This window comes from Cryptomeria japonica, chromosome 8 (assembly GCF_030272615.1).
Source record: "Cryptomeria japonica chromosome 8, Sugi_1.0, whole genome shotgun sequence".
Classification (NCBI taxonomy): Eukaryota; Viridiplantae; Streptophyta; class Pinopsida; order Cupressales; family Cupressaceae; genus Cryptomeria; species Cryptomeria japonica.
Window position 1 is genome coordinate 178,028,135 of NC_081412.1, and position 16,489 is coordinate 178,044,623.

A 16,489-nucleotide genomic window follows, 5' to 3' on the forward strand; every position below is an offset into this window, starting at 1 on the left:
TCCACCATTTTTTGCCTCATTTTTACATCACCCTAACAACAAAGAATGCTTCAGAATCATAAATCAGGATACTAATGAGCTCACTATCATAGTGATGCTTGGGAAACATTGATCCAAGAAAGGTGCATTGAGTCTGTTTTTATATTCTTTGTATCACTGATTCTCACTCATTTGTTTTTCAACACTTGTTCTATATGGTTTGGAGCAAAAAGCTAGAGTTGTTGCATAATACAACTATAAGAGCATTAAATTTTGTATGTAATAATTTTTGGTATCCATCATTATTCCTAGTCTGTAGACAGAGTGCCTTCCACATACAAAACCAGCACACCTATTACACCACTTGACAAGAACCGCAAAAGTAAGTCCTCGGATAAACTGCAAGATCTACAACCAACACAACATCCCTTTTTTTCTGTTGGGAAACTCATGCAATGAAACAATGTTGCCTTGCATTTCTTAGAGACAGTTCAACTGCAAGTAAAATAACTTGGAAAGAAAAAGAAGGATAGCACAAAGGCCAAAACTAAAACCATTTGGAAATAAAGCGGAAACTTGTTGTTTCTAAAACCGCTCCTCATCCAACCTTTGAACTACAACTTCAGCCTTTATTCCAAAGAGTCACAAAAAATAGTGTAAAGACTCATCAAAATGGCAATGCCCATTCAGAGTATTCAACAAACAAAATACATTTCTTAATCACGAATTCATAACAAAAAAAAACGTTTCAGTTGACCTGCCTAATCAATTCAGAACTTTTTAGGCCATCGGAGGTTGAATATTAATCTATTCTACTAATTAGGGGCAATTTCTTTGTTGACTGTGTTTTTTCACACATTCATATATATTCCTAATCCCTATCTTATATGCTATGACCCTTGACACTTGCATGCATATATTATCTGTTGCTCATACCATTTTCCATTCTCCTAATTTATCATCCTAGCCCTTTCCTTGGGGGCATTTGTCTTCGATCATACTTGGGGGGCATCACCTCAATTATATGCCTCCCCACCTTACATCTATCTGTCTTCTCCTACATAGCTATGTTGACAGTTGATTTGATTGCCCATTCCTTGGGGACAAATTTTCACTCTCACTAGGGGCACCTCCTGTAAGTCCCTCTTCTCTCCTATGTTCCACTATTCATCTTGGCAATTTTCATTTCTCCACTTTACTATTTACCTTAAATAAATCAGTCCTCTACTTTAACCCATCAATATAAGGGTTTGCATATTCTATACATCATACACACAAAGTTTCCACAACATTATCATTTGCCCTAGTCCAGCCTCTTTTATCATTGGCATGGCAACTATATACAGTCAGGCATGCTGCCCTTATCGTCACACTTTTACGTAGTTTATTTTGGATCTGGCCTTTTCCATTAGGTAATAAATTAATAATCACATAGCCATTCCTCATTTACCATTTTATTTTGTGTTTGGCTTGAGCAAGCCTTCTTATTCAATGCAAACGACATCAATTTTATCCCCTCTCTCTATATCCCTCTATCTCTCTATCTCTCCCACATATCGGTGGCTACAACATAATCAAGCCTTTGCCGATGTGCTTCTCCCCATACTCTATTATTGGGCTCACCCATAGCCTTTTCTTTTCATCTCCTTTACTCTCTTTGTGATACTGTACAGATCCCTTGGTTGGCTTGTATTATTTATTAAAACTTACAAACACTTTGAATAGATAAAAGAAAGTGTGTTTCTATAGTTTTGTTTTCATGTCTAGCCGTACAATATTCTTCTAGTTTATCTATGGCATGTTTTTTCTTCCGAAATGGAATAGTGACCAAGTTTCTTGCCGTGGGTATTTTGCAAGAAAGGAAAGCATTCAAGTGAAGAAGAAAGTGAAGAGAATAAATGGGGACAAGATGCTCTAACATACATATCCTTGTTATCAATATCCTTTGCAAGCTATGTATTTCATTTCTGCACATTACTTTCTTTAGTGTACTATTTCACCCAATCGCACCAGCCTGCTGAAGTTAGAGCAAAATGTAAGGTCAGAAACTGCCTACTTTATAATCTCTTCCTTGTGTTCTTGCACTCATTCTAATACCCCTCCCTAAGGTGTGTTCTAGGGCCATTTGCCCTGATTTTCAGCCTTATCCCAAGTTTTGGATTAAGGTCAAAATGCATCTGAGCACTAGAGGACAAAAAGCAGCCAAATGTTAGAGTCCAAATTAAATCTAATCGACTCCAACTTTCAGGTCCCGAAAGCCCCAACCTAATGTTACCCTAATCAACTCTCAAACGGTCAACTAGACTTGAACGCAACGTAAAATACAACTTTCCTTCATTTTGAAGATAGCAGCATATTCTCAAGCTAGGGCTCTGTTGTGACCATTTCACACATCGCCCCATTGCAAATGGGGACCCTTGCTTTTTTTTGCTTTTTAGGGTTTGTTTTTTGGTCTTTTAGGGTTTTGTTAGTTAGCCTTTGCATTTTGAGTGTCGCCCAGGGGATCACATGGATAAGCAAGTCCGGCTTGAGTGATGTCCTGATCTTGAAATTATGGCTAAGTCTGAAAGTCCTGATCCTGAAATTTGACTAAGTCTGGAAACTGAAAAACCTCAAAAAACTAGATTTTGCAATATAACTCCTGGAGGTCCGAAACCACTCTCAAACATCCTGAAAGTATATATGGAATATAACTTATAGAGAATTCAAATTATCCTGATAGAGAATTCAAAAAGTCAAATTTCACTCCTGTCCTTCACTGAGGATCCAGAGCGAAAAGCACCCCTGTCCCTCTCCAAGGGTCCAAGGCGAATCGCTCCTGTCCCTCACCAAGGGTCCAGAGCGAAAAGGCTTAGTGGAGTCATTCCTGACCTTGTTTGGACAAATTGAAGCATCAAAGGCACAATGAAGGATGAAATGAGCATAATGGAGCATCCAGACTCAGTTAAAAGCAATGAGAGATTGAACTTTTGGTCTAGAAAGACAAATTCACTCCTGTCCCTCTCCAAGGGACCAGAGCGATTTTCTTCAAACACATTTTCGGACCTTTCACAGACTTGAGCTCTTGTCCTTAGCTTGTTAAAAGATGATATCTTCTCCAGCAAAGGAATTTCGAGATGAAAATTGCAACGGTTTGGCCTAGAGGGCATAAAGCGCCCCTGTCCCTCACTAAAGGACCGGAGCTTGAAATCCAAATTTGCATTATCATTGCAAGATTTAAGTAATTTTGCGGTTTGAGGAGGCCAAGGGAAGCGAGTTTTGTCCGTTGAATATAACTTGAGTGGGCCACAAAGGAGAGAATCAACCCAAAAGACAATAGGCGCTCCTGTCCCTCACCAAGGGACCACGGTGAAAATATCCTAAGGCATGTTCTTTCTAAAGGTCGAGCGAATTAAACTCAAGACTCCTATAAAAATGCCATTTTGAATGCCTAGGATGAAGTTTTGAACGTGGAAGCAAAAGATGCAAGGCTTGAAATACAAGAGCGCTCCTGTCCCTCTCCAAGGGACCAGAGCGAAGTTATCAACATTCGTTATTTTTTGCCTTATTTTAGCAAATCGCATTAGATGCCAAATTCGCTAAAAACTTCAAAATATTTTTAAAAAATTTCAATTAAATTGGCATTTAATAAAAGGCGCATTGGTATTTAGTAAATTAATTTTGAGCCTTAGAAAAATCGAAATTTTAATTATAAAGGCATTTAAAATTAATTTTTATTAAATTAAAATTGAAAATGGAGCGCTTTGAGGTATTATTTTTATCCATTTTATTAGGTCGGCCTCTTGTTTTTGCAAATTTATTTATTTTTTTGGCCTATTTTGCCAAGTCGGCCTATGGGGAGATGAAATGGTGAGCGCCCTATATAATGGGGGTATTTTGAGCAATTTTAATCATCATTCATTCATTATTTCAAGTGCGATTTGGAGAAGCAAGGAAGGAGGTGCGAAATCTAGCTTGTGTGGAGCGAATTTCTACCAAGTGTGGAGACTAAGGAAGGCGAAATTCATCTTGAAGGCTATTGGAGAGGCGTATTTCTTGCTAGATTGGAGGATAAATTCCAGATGTTTTGAAGGTATTTGAAGGCGAATTTCCAGATTTTTGAAGAGGAAGGTGGAGTTCTTTTCCAAGCTAAAGGAGGTGCATTTTATCCAAGGGAGAGCTTTGATCTACACTTTGCCTAGCAAAATTCATCTATTTTTACATCATTTCTTAGAGTTAATTCTCAAGAAGAGGTATGGCAAAATCATCTTGACACCCTTATTCAAGGTTTGATTTTTTAAGCATTTTTTGGAAAAATCTAAGTATTACATGGTTAATTAGGAAATGATAACTCAAGATTTATCATGAAGTTTCCTAATTAAAATCTTGAATCTTCCTTTTAAGTTTAAATTTTAGACTTCAAGATATATTATTAATTGTGAAATGTTGTGTAGGTATCAAGATGGCGTCTCCCAGGATCGAAGGATCTACAAGTCGGAAGGCTCTCCTCAAGGAAAATCAAGCCAGATCAAGGGCGGTCTCCTCAAGGACGATCAAGCAAGGACAAGGGCGGCCTCCTCCAGTCTAGCATTCCAAGGTGAGGTACATCATCATCCTGCAAATCAAGGACACAAGAAGTCAGAGCAAGGGTTCGTTGAAGAAGCAGATATTTCCAGATGAATTAATTAAAGCTAGCTTCTCAACAACATTAAGTTGAATATCTGCCAAGTTACAAGTGTCAGATGAGGTGGCATCCCAATCATCACATCCCAGTCGGATTGGTCCACCTCAGCAATGTCCAAATTCAATGTACCTAACTCATAGAAGGTAGCACAAACTTCTATGTACCTACCCCGGCTATTCATTGGTGGAATTTTCCAGAGAGGACATGTGTCCAAGCAATACAATTTTATCATTGGTCAAGCATTAAATGTTATGTAATGGTTGTAACAAACCCTAATTAGGGTTTTCATTGTTGAATCTTGGCCATTGATCTCGAATTGATCTAAGCCATCGAATTGTATTGAGGGCACTATATAAGCCCTGGCATTTCATTTTGTAAAGGCAATAGTTAGAAGGATATAGGAAGCAGTTAGAAGGCAAAAATAGAATAGTTAGAGAGTTGAAAATAATTAGAATAGCAATTAGAGTAGAGTAGAGAGAGAAGGCAAAGATTGTTGCCAAGATGATGTTGTAAAAGACTTGTAACTTCATTGAAGAAATGGTGAAATTTATGGGTCGATTCGACAATTTGCATGGTCTTTATACTTCTCATATTTGATTTCATGTTATTAGATGAATGGAAGAAATGTGCTTGATTGGTGGTGAAATTCGTATATCCATACTACTAGCAGTTTGTTGATTGCAGACTTGCCTTGCATAGTCAACTGGAATCGTTCAGCTTAAGCTTAACTTCAATTGTCGCTTCTTCATTGATATGCATCAGCCTGATGGTGTCTATGCCTGCGGTGATGATTTGAACATCATAAAGCTTTCCTTCGAAGATCGCACTAGCCTTGTGGAGATGGTCCTGCGATGTCCAAACAAGACCTAGTTAGAATTTCATCAAAGATCATTCATTGCTCCTACATTCTTAGTATTAGGATTAGATCCTCTCCTCGCCCTCGTCTTTTTTCCTTTTTTCAAATCAAAGCTAGTGAAATCCTGTGTTCCAGCAATATTCAAAGCAGATCAGACGTTCAATCATCAAATGTAAGTCCCCTTGTGATTCCAGCAAATCACATCATACCACAGAGAGCTTATCCACACGTAGAGATCCTACAACGAAGAACCTTGGAGTCATCCTGATTGATCCTTTTCCGCGATATCTTCAGCAATCAGAGGCTTTACTCAAGAGAGGATAAGGTACCCTTGGGTATTTTATTCTGTGTTTGATAGTGTACAAAATACACGTCAACAGGCTCTCACTGGATATTTGCAGGTTTTACAATTTTTCTCCATTGATGATGACTAGAGAATCCTATGGTCCAAATAGTGAAGCCAAAGTCTGAAAATCCAATCTATTCATAAGTGCAGAGGATTCAGGAGCATTTTGAGCCTACAAAATCAGAAAAGCATCATACAAAGGTTGCAAGACTTGGGGCGATTGTAGAAATAAGGGTAAAAAATTATAGAAAGATCTTGATCTCCTATTACTTTCAATGATAAAATTAGTGAGTGAAGATAGTATGTGTCAATAGGAAGTGCACAAATCAACACATATTACAAAATTCATTAAGGGAAGAAGCTCAAAACAACTATGTTAGAACATGTTTAACAATAAAGTCAAAACTTATGAAAGATTTTTAAGTTAAAAAAAAAAATATTCCATATTGAGAATTTATTTTGCACATTTTTCTAATTATTATAAGGGAATGGGATACATTGGTTGATATTGTAAAGGTATTAAGTATCTTAAAATAGAGCTCCCATTTGTGATATAATTTCTATAAATAACTATGTTACCCCGAGTTTCCAAGACGGGGACGGCAGGGGATGGCGAGACGAGTTTCCGGGACAGCAAATTTTTTTGCCAATTTTGGGGATGGCAGGGGAATGGCAAAGGTGATGGCTATATAAAATATAGGCTAAGTTGCCGAATCGGGTACGGGAATGGGGACGGGTACGTGAGTACGAAACGCTGGTATGGTAGAATTTTTTGGGGGGGTTGGGTATGTGTTTGGTACATTCATACAAAAATAATATATATCTATATATACATACATACGTGTATATGTATATGTATATTTATATGTATATGTATATGTATATGTATATTTATATGTATATGTATGTATGTATATGTATATATATCACACACATACATACATACATACATACAAACATTCATATATATATATATATATAATAGAATTTAGTTTGTTATATACCGATAGATACATACATATATATACCAATACATACATACATACATACATATATATATATATATATATATATATATATATATATATATATATAGAATTTAGTTTGTTATATACCAATACATATGCTAAACAAAACTATTACAAATTTCAAATTTGGAAACATACATACTAATTTAAATTCAGCTTTTAATATCAAAAAGATCAAACTAGAATCTAATGATAGATTAGTTCTAAGTTTACTAATCAGCATTGTAGGTCTTAAGAATATCAAAAAGATCAAACTAGAATCACTAAACATTTCGGCATCTAAAAACACGAAACCTGGAAGTACCCACAGGAGATTCGTTTCAGAATCTGATTCCGGTATGTTTCATACCCGGAAAGGCCCGAAATATCCCAAGATTCAACAACTCAGAATATAGGGAAAATTTAAAATATATAAGGAAATTTTAATTGTTCATATGAAAAATAGATAAAGCATTTATATATACATTATATTCATATGAAAACATGGATAAAGCAAGTATGTGTACATTATAGAACCTTAACATACCACATTTGTGTTCAAAAATCATTGTCAATACTCAATATGCATTCATAATTCAGAATTCATTGTCATTACTCAAAATGCATTCATAATTGAAAATACAATGTCAATATGCCAACACTTGTTTGCATGTAGTTCATTGTTTCTTTCTGGTTGGAGGAAATTTTGATAGTCTTCCATTTCTATTATGACCTACAACCGCTTCTTTATGCACTACAAAGTTTTGGGTGTTTGTGAAATTCTATACCAAGCTGTTATTCATATTTCTGAGTGCTTTTGGCTATGATTCAGACCTGTTTACCTTTCATAATTGTGAAAAGTCCAATATTGCAGACCTGCAACCACTTTTTTACGCTCTACCAAGTTCTAAGTGTTTGTGAAATTTATTACCAGGCTGTTGCTCATTATTTCTAAGTACTTTTGGAAGTGATTCAGACATGTTTACCCATCATATTAGTGAAAATCCAGTTTTACAGACCTATAATAAATTTAAAAAATGTTTTTTTTTTAGCATTTAAGGCTTTTTTTTTTAAATGTGTTGGGAAAATGGGGACAATTGGCCATCCCTAGGACGGTGAGGGGACGGGGGGACGTCCCCTTTGAGAATCATTGCCATCCCCAAGTTTTTGGGACGTTTCCCACAAATTTTGCAATTTTGGGGATGGCGGGGGAACATCAAGTCCTTGAAACGTCCCCGATACAGGGACTACGTAGATAAATATGGTTTCATAATCACATTCCATTAATACGCTTAATGTGGGCCATTTTAAGATTAGGAATTATCTTGTGTTCCACGGCGTTTCAGGGGCAAGAATGGGGAGATGGTAAGGAACGCATTTCAGGGACAGCAATCCGAGGGCCATCTTTTGGGGATGGTGGGGGCACAACGATATATGAATTTTTCAATATATATATATAAAATTTTCAAAATATATTATATTTTATAGAGAGAGAGAGAGAGAGAAAGAGATATGCCAATAACTAATAACAACAATATCAATATGTAAATAAATCATGACAGCCATAGTTTTAAAACTCGTGGACTCGCCACGGACTCGCAAGTCCATTGGCAGGCCGAGCCGACTCGCCAAGGACTCGAGAGCCGAGTCCTAGTGAGTCCTTCACTCAGAGTCGCAAGTCTTTCACCCAGACTCGCACGAGTCTTTCGCCTGGACTTGCACAACCCAAAAAACACGCCCAACAAGGTAATAAAGTGTTTTTCTTTTACTTTTTACATTCATTTGGCATTGTTTCTTGGTGAAAACAGGTTTGTAGCGTTTCAAGTCAGTCTCATTCTCTTCATCAAAATATATACATGAAATATAACATTTTACTTATTCTTTTAGTTATATTTCATGTATATATTGGCAGGATGTTTGAGAGTGGTTTCAGATCTCTAGGAGTTATAATGCAAATTCTAGGTTTTAGAAAATCTTTTAAATTTTCAAACAGTCAAATTTCAGTAATCAATAGGCTCCTATTAGCATTTGTTGGCGGCAATATTGTACACGGAAATAAAACTAGTTAATTAAGTTGTAATTGTGTTGGTTAGTTGGCAACCGAGGGGTGGCAATTGCGGTGCGACGGTTGGCGCTCTCACTCCCTTGGCATCTTTATATACTTCTGAATGTAACTTGTGTACAACTTATGAATGGAATAACATCTCTTATATTACATCTTATATCTATAGCTTTATTATTCTGCATTACGTGTTTTATCTGTGTGCTTTAAGTTATTCACCCGAGAGGGTCAACATTTGGCACCATTGCCTAGACGTACTCGGGAACGGAAGACGCGGATGGCACACAGACACGATGGGCCTACCCGTTGGTGAGATAAACCCAGAGGCCGATGACGCGCAAACAGAGCTCTACAACGGAGAAGACACTGCGACGAGGGAATTTTCAATTCTGCTCCAGGTAGCCATCAAGACCTACGTCCGACGAGAGGCCACGGAGGCGGAAATCCCACCAAGTGTCGTGTGGACAGCGCTGGAGGTTAGCCAACAGTAAATCGGTTGATGAACCATCTTCCCCGGTTGCTTGCACAGGCATTGCTGGCACAACAAACTCGCCTAGAGGAGATTGCCCAAGAAGAGCGACGCCAACAGATCCTTCAACAGTACGAAGATAGCAACCGACAGGAAGCGGAATAGGATGGCGCCAGGCCAGGAAGGAATTGAACTTTGAACCTTCTATATTCAAATAAAAGTGTCATTGACACGAGTTGTATCTGACGAAATGAATTAATAAAGACGTGTTTTGGTTTATGTATTGTGAATTATAGAAATGTACGGCAATTAATGCCCAACCTATTGAATAAAGATAGAAATAAAAAAACAGAAACGGACGAGTGGGAGGCCGCACAAAGGGCCTTAATTCTGGAACAACAAGTAGAACATAGACGGAGGCTGAGGCAACTTGCTGAAGGACAACCTGCCGAAGGGTGGCCCGAAGGGAACCAAGGAGGTGTCACGAAGGGTGCAAAAGCCGAGGGAAATTTCTACATGTCGCTAGAACACCGTAGGGTGCGGAGCCACGAAGAGTTTCTGGAGGAAACAAGGTTATGGCGGAATCTAGTCGAGGAGACTCGGGATCAGTTTAGAAACTTATCCCTTACACCACGAAGTGAGGATCACCAAAGGGAGCCAGGAGTGGGCACGGGTGAGAACAAAGGGGAGGACAACCGTACGGCTGTAGGTGCTACACACGACAGGCAAAACACCGTACCCCCAGACACCCACGCAGGACACACCACCTACGCCGGAGGGAGCAGCGCAGGGGCTCAGACACAACCACAGCCACCTCAAGGGAGACGACCCCCATCAATGGCGAGTAAACAGAAACTACCGAAGTTCAACGGCGATGGGAAGGAAGATCCCATCTGCCATTGTCAAACGTGCGAAACCATATGGTCAGCAAACGGTGTTACCGATCAAGACGAATGGGTAACACAATTCCCAACAACCTTGAGGGGAGTGGCCATAGATTGGTACTCAGATATGGATAAGGCCAAAGTCGGCACATGGCCCAACCTGAAGAAGGAGTTTGGGATAGAGTTCCGCCTCCTGAGAGATGACAACGAAATAGTCGTCGAAATCTATGGAACAAAGCAGAACAAGAATGAGACTGTCCGAGCCTATAGTCGACGGCTGAAGGAACTATTAGGGAAAATGGAGAGTCAACCAGCGGATGGGTTGAAAAAGAGATGGTTTGTGGAGGGACTGAAACACTCCCTCCGAAAGAAGATGAAAATTGTTCCACCGACATCGTACGAAGACGCATACAATAAAGCGATGGATCTCGAGAGAGAGACCAAGACATCAAAGAAAAAAAAGGAGGAGGATAGCTCATCCGAGGAGGATGACTCTTCACAGGAAAGCAGCAGCGATGGTGAGGTTGGCAAACAAGTGCAAGCGCTCCAGAAAGACATGGAGCGAATGAGAAAGGAATTCAAAACAATGAGAAGCACTGGTCGGACCGAAGGGGACATATGGTGCACTGAGTGCAAAGAGGAGGGGCATACAAAGGGTACTTGCCCGAAGAAAGCATTTTGCGAGATTTGCCAAGTGATGAGACACTCCACCAAGGAGTGCCCATACAACATGAAAACCCGAAGTACGCAAATGAACCAGGTGTTGTTCACGGAGCAAGCCACAACATCCGCACCAACGGGTACGGGCCAACAAACTAACACAACAGCATCATCTGGAGGATACCGGGATAACAGACGCGGCGGCGGAAGAAATAACAACAATAACAATAACAGAAATCGGATCCAGTATGATGCCAAGGGCCGGCCAATGATCCAATGTAGGGCCTGCAATCAGTGGGGACACTTCGCCTGCGATTGCGCAAAGGAAGCCACCCCTCAACACCTTTGTCGATGGTGCGGGCCAGGCGACCATGAGGACGCAAATTGCCCGAAACTTGGTGTCAACCTCCTAAACATAGAATCCACGAAAGCAAAAGTGTTGGTAATCACAAGGGCGTAGGCCAAAAAGGGTGCATACCCAAATCCCCACGCGGAGACCGAGAGAGTGCGGGAAGCAAGAGAGGAGATCACAAAGGAAATGGCCGCACAAGGACAAAACAGCCACCAGACCTCAAATCCGCCACGAATGAGGGGAGAAGAGGAAATCTTACAACAAATATTGCAAATGGAGGTACCCGTGAGAATACAAGACCTCCTGGAGACCATGCCGCAGTTAAAAACGGCTATCTTAAACTTTGTACCCTCACAGGTGAAAATGAGGGAGGTCGTGAGCCCCACAGCCGACCCTACGTTAAGGGAGGTCGTAAGCCCCACGATCGACCCCATGTTGTTGGTAGTCAACAGCAGATGCCAACTGGCGGTGGTAGAAATGGGCATACTGGGGACAACCTTGAAACACACTATTGTGGACGGAGGGTCAGGAGTAAATGTGCTCCCAGAAGCCACATGGAAAAAAACTGGGAAAGCCTACGTTGTGACCCCCCACGTTCAACCTGCTAGGGGCAGATCAACATGGGATTAAACCCCTTGGTACCCTCATGGGCCAGCAAGTGATGATTGGCACGCAGCCATTCGTGCTGGATTTTGTAGTAATTCCCCTGAAGCAGAAAGGGTATGACGCCATTCTCGGGCATGGGTGGCTCATTGCAGCAAAAGCAAACCATAATTGGAAGCGGAATACTCTTTCCTTGGAAAAGGTGGGGAGGAAGTACGTGATCGATCTCCGTACGCAGATGGTGAGTGAGGAGTTGGCATCCTCCTCCGACTCAGAATCTGAGGGAGACCAATTGGGGGAGGGCAGAGACGGACGCCGCATGGAGCCTAGTGACGAAGGGGTGTTAGAACTGGAGGTATGCTCAGGGGATGACGGGGACTCCTTGAATGGTCTCTTCCATTGGCAAATGGGAGACTATGAAATATTTACACCCTCGTGCAATGTATTGAGCATCGAGGAAGAACCAGATATATTTCCCCCAAAGTATGGCGAGTACAAGGAAGGGGAGGCCTCGGTGAACGAGACACCGGCACACCGATTTCCGAAGGGGGAGCCCATTAAATACTAGGAAGCCAATTTAAAGGAGACAAACCTCGAGGGGATGAGTGACCCCAAGATCATCCTTGTCGGAGATGACTGGAACCCAGTGCTGAAGGCTGCAGCCTTCAAAATTTTCCTTGAATACAAGGATGTCTTTGCATGGACATACAAGGACCTGAAGGGCGTGCCCCCAGAGTTATGTGTACACCAAATAACATTGGTACCGGGAGCCCAGCCGGTGAGGAAGCGGCCTTACCGTATGAACAAGAATTATGTTGCACGGGTGAACGACGAAATTGAGCAGATGTTGGAAGTGGGCATAATCTTCAAAGTTCAGACAAGCGAATGGGTGTCTCCCATTGTGATTTCTCTCAAGAAAGAGGCCAATCAAATCCAGATCTGTGTAGACTTCCGGTGTCTGAACGCTGTCACTATTAAAGACCTGTTTCCCATACCCTTCACCGACAGCATCTTGGAGGAAGTAGTTGGACATGAAATCTATTCCTTCATGGATGGGTTCTCTGAGTACAACCAGATATCCATCACGGAGGAAGATAAGTTGAAAACAACCTTCGTGGTGGAGGACGGTATGTATGCATACAACCGAATGCCCTTCGGTCTATGCAATGCACCTGCCACCTTTCAGTGCATCATCTTGCACATCTTCGACAAGATGTCGGTGGGGAACTTCAAAGCCTTCCTGGACGATTGGTCTATTTACAGCGAACAGGACATCCACCTAAAAACCCTCGGGGAGTGCCTAGAGAGATGTCGGAGGGCACAGTTGGCCCTCAATCCGAAGAAATGTAGATTCATGGTACCACAGGGAAGATTGCTTGGACACATTGTGTGTAAAGAAGGATTGAAAACGAACCCGGACAAGATTCAGGTAATAGTAGCATGTGGGGTACTACAGGAGGTTAATCAAGAACTTCGCTGAGGTGTCCCACCCATTGGATAGGTTGACACGGAAAGGGGAACCATACATCTCGGCAGAGCCACAGAGCAAGGCCTTTGAAGCGCTGAAGACAAGGTTGATGGGAGCACCCATACTAGCATACCCGAATTGGGATAAGGAATTCCACGTTCACGTGGATGCCTCAAACCATGCCATCGGGGCTACATTAGCCAAGGTAGGAGGACACGGGTTGGACCACCCTGTTTATTTTGCCATCAGGTAGCTCTCGAAGGCTAAAAAGAACTACAGTACCACAGAACGCGAAGCCCTTGGCATGGTCTATGCCGTACAAAAATTTCGTCATTACCTACTGGCCACACCATTCACATTTTACGTAGACCATCAGGCACTCATGTACTTGGTAAACAAGCCTATTATCCAGGGGAGGATAAGCCATTGGCTATTGCTACTACAGGAGTTCACATTTTCAATTGTGGTAAGACCAGGGCGAAGTCATGTCATAGCCGATCAACTGTCCCGGATTAAGTCGAGGGAACCTCCAGAGGGAGTAAATGGTGATTTTCTGGATGCACACTTGTTCCAAATAGCCGTACTTCCATCGTGGTACAAAAAGATTGGAGAGTACCTGTCGACGTCCCGATTTCAGGAGGGAATGTCCCCAGGGGAACGGAGAAAGCTCGTATTAAGGAGCAAGACTTTTTCACTCATCAACGGTTTACTCTACAAAATGGGGCTAGACCAGATATTAAGGCGTTGTGTCATGGAGGAAGAAGTCCCGAGTGTATTAAGGGAGGCACACGAAGGACCTACAGGTGGACATATGGGCTCGAACACTACAGCCCGCAACGTACTTCTGGCAGGACTGTGGTGGCCAACGGTACATCATGATGCCAGGGAGTGGGTCGTGGGGTGCGACACTTGCCAATGGGCGGGCAAACCTCTGAAGCGGGACTTCATGCCCCTCAACCCGTCGCACGCACAGGAACTCTTCGAACGATGGGGACTCGACTTTGTAGGGCCTCTTAAGGCTAGCCACGACGGTGTCGATACATTGTGGTTGCGACAGAATACTTGACTAAGTGGGTGGAGGTGAGGGCTCTCTCGAATAACTCCACAGTAAGCACGGCTAAATTTATTTACGAACAAATCATTACGCGATATGGTATACCTATTCAGTTGACCAGTGACCGGGGGGGCAACTTCGTGAACCATGTCATACGGCTGTTGACCTCAGAATTTAAGATTTTTCACTCATTATCGAGCCCATACTACCCACGTGCCAATGGCCAGGCCGAGGCCACAAACAAAATATTGGTATCGGTAATTTACAAGTCCTGCGGAGTAGAAAAGGAAGATTGGGAGGTGAAGTTACCCTCTGTGCTATGGGCCTATAGAACGACTTACAAGGTGACCACGGGTCAGACTCCGTTCCAACTCATGTACGGGCAGGAAGCGGTGGTGCCAGCGAAATTCATGGTGCCAAGCCTACGCATTGCGATAGAGAACAGACTCGGGGATATGGAGAGCCTGAGAGAGAGACTGTATGCCTTAAGCAAGTTGGACGAAAAAAGAATGATGGCACAATGGGCCACAGAGGCAGCCTGGCAAAGACGGAAGGTCTGGCACGATAAGCATCTTCAGCGAATGAAGTTTACTCCAGGGCAGTTGGCAGCGGGTGAGCCTCCTATCATGTATTGGAGACACTTGGACATTGGGCACTCTTCCGCGAAGCGGAAGCGGGCGGTAGATACAGCCTCAAGGGAACCTAATAGCAAGAGGGATTCCAGTAGTACAGAGGATTCAGAAGCGGAAGATGAGCAGGATGATAGCAGCAGGGCGACGGAGGATAGGGTCCTTTTTGCCCCACCCCTGCTACCGATGGGCACACCTGTGATGACATCTGGAGTGGCCTGCACCTTTATTCCAACATTTGGGCTGAGCCGCACGCCAGTTCTACTTGGCCCCATCCAGCAACAGGTAGCATCATCGGGACCAACACCAACCACGTAGGCACTTAACGAAGACATGGCAGTCATGGACGGAGGAGTTGCCACATCGGGTAGTGGTCGATGAGGAGCAGGGGCTGAGGGAGGTGGTGGAATCAGCAGGTACAGTAGGTTCTATTTTAGCATCACAGGTGCAGGTCCACTTTACACCACCGGAGACTTGTCAGTTGGCGGTGCCGCGGTCATTCGAGACAGTGAGTGTAGTCACCACGGTGCCAGTTCCGAGCTTCGGGCAGCCTCGGGTGATGATAGCGATGACACCACTGTGGGTGGAGACCTTGGCGAGTGCAGAGGCTTCCATGGTGCAGTATGTGCCAGAGGCTTCCATGGTGCACGATGTGCCGAATGTGACAGGACAGGATGTGCCAGGGTTGCCAGGCTATATGCAGGAGGCAATGACAGAAGCAGGCGCTCTTCATGATGACCTTAGTGCGTGGTTGAGCTGCTACCAACTTACACCTATGGCACCAGCGGGAGAGGCCGCTCTATCTCCAGCCAGGACCATGCATTCCTTGGATATCATTGATCTGGAGGAAGGGAGTTCCTTGAGCAGTAGGGCGCTTCAGAGGGTTGCGTCACCCCCTGCAGTTATAGTCACCAGCCCGTACAAGGAGGAGGAGGTGCCTGTGGGAGTGGAGGAGGTGCCTGTGGGAGTGGAGGAGGTGCCTGTGGGAGTGCAGCAGGGTACAAGAGAGTTGGAGCAGTTCATTGGTGAGATGACTCTGAGAGCACAGCGGCTTGTGTCATCTGCCACACTCCAGGCGGACGCCGCCATGGTTGAGCGGATTGAGGGTCTATTGACCTTTGCCCGCACCGGATGCAAAGAGGAGTTTGGGAGATGTTTTGAGTGTGCCGGGTGGCCTGAGATAGAGAACCAGGCAATGTTGGAGGCTTGGAGCCTCAGCGAAGGGGTTGGCGAGACCCGGATGCAGTCGTTGTTGCGGGAGGTGGAGCAGACCTTCCACGAAGGTTATCTTGAGCTTCGGAGGACACAACAGACGGCAACCACAATTGAGGCCTTGCGCGTAGCAGCAGTGTCATCTCGGGAGGAGCTGACTATCAGGTTTCGGGGGAGCTAGAGGCTACCATGGCATAGACCCAGACAGCAATGGACATTTTAGTAGCAGAGAAGTCTGCCTTGCT

At 43.1% G+C, this 16,489-nt stretch overlaps 1 protein-coding gene across 2 annotated transcripts in view; it reads right to left on the reverse strand.

Moving 5' to 3' along the window:
* The window catches only part of LOC131048390 (dephospho-CoA kinase), a 72,240-nt gene that overhangs the window by 14,547 nt on the left and 41,204 nt on the right, over positions 1–16,489 (reverse strand). The window lies entirely within an intron of this gene.